The sequence below is a fragment of the Schistocerca gregaria genome, chromosome 5, assembly GCF_023897955.1.
Source record: "Schistocerca gregaria isolate iqSchGreg1 chromosome 5, iqSchGreg1.2, whole genome shotgun sequence".
In the NCBI taxonomy this organism is placed as follows: domain Eukaryota; kingdom Metazoa; phylum Arthropoda; class Insecta; order Orthoptera; family Acrididae; genus Schistocerca; species Schistocerca gregaria.
Genome location: NC_064924.1, coordinates 195,848,852 through 195,850,240, shown reverse-complemented (window position 1 = coordinate 195,850,240; position 1,389 = coordinate 195,848,852).

Here is a 1,389-nt window from a genome sequence, read left to right as displayed (position 1 = left end):
TGGTAAGACAGAGATTTAGGAGCCAGGTTTTAAATTGTAACACATTTCCAGGGGCAGATGTGGACTCTGACCACAATCTATTGTTTATGAACTGAAGATTGAAACTGAAGAAACTGCAAAAATGTGGAAATTTAAGGAGATGGGACCTGGATAAAGTGATTAAAACAGAGGTTGTAGAGAGTTTCAGGGAGAGCAAAAGGGAACAATTGACAGGAATGGGGGAAAGAAATACAGTAGAAGAACAATGGGTAGCTTTGAGGGATGAAATAGTGAAGGCAGCAGAGGATCAAATAGGTAAAAGGACGAGGGCTAGTAGAAAACCTTGGGTAGCAGAAGAAATATTGAATTTAATTGATGAAAGGAGAAAATATAAAAATGCAGTAAATGAAGCAGGCAAAAAGGATTACAAACGTCTCAAAAATGAGATCGACAGGAAGTGCAGAACGGCTAAGCAGAGATGACTAGAGGACAAATGTAAGGATGTAGAGGCTTATCTCACAAGGTGTAAGATAGATACTGCCTACAGGAAAATTAAAGAGACCTTTGGAGGACAGAGAACCACTTGTATGAATATCAAGAGCTCAGATGGAAACGCAGTTCTAAGCAAAGAAGGGAAAGCAGAAAGGTGGAAGGACTATATAGAGGATCTATACAAGGGCGACGTACTTGAGGACAATATTATGGAAATTGAAGAGGATGTAGATGAAGATGAAATGGGGGATATGATTCTGCGTGTCGAGTTTGACAGAGCACTGAAAGACCTGAGTCGAAACAAGGCCTCGGGAGTAGACAACATTCCCTTAGAACTACTGACAACCTTGGGAGAGCCAGTCCTGACAAAACTCTACCATCTGGTGAGCAAGATATATGAGACAGGTGAAATACCCTCAGACTTCAAGAATAATGTAATAATTCCAATCCCAAAGAAAGCAGGTGTTGACAGATGTAAAAATTACCGAACTATCAGTTTAATAAGTCACAGTTACAAAATACTAACGCGAATTCTTTGCAGACGAATGGAAAAACTAGTAGAAGCTGACCTAACTTTCAATTTGGATGCGTGCTGCCAGAGAACGAAGGGTGGCGGCGGTCAAGCGGTGCCTCACTAACCTCGAGTTTGACGCACGGCTCAGAGCCTGAGACTACCCCCACAACGCGCGCTGCCTTTCCTCCTCCACAAGTGAGGACCACAGCTCGTCGGTCAACAGTTCTTCTGGAGAAGGCGACGATAATGATGCCTCATCTGAAGAGAAAGACAACGCCAAATGGATACTGCTGAAGTAAATGCCAAAAGAAAGCCAGATTCCTCAACGAAGGATCCAGAAGTTATTACTTTACTTGCATGAGTTTCCTTCACATTCTACATATGTATATACCTCATCTTACGTA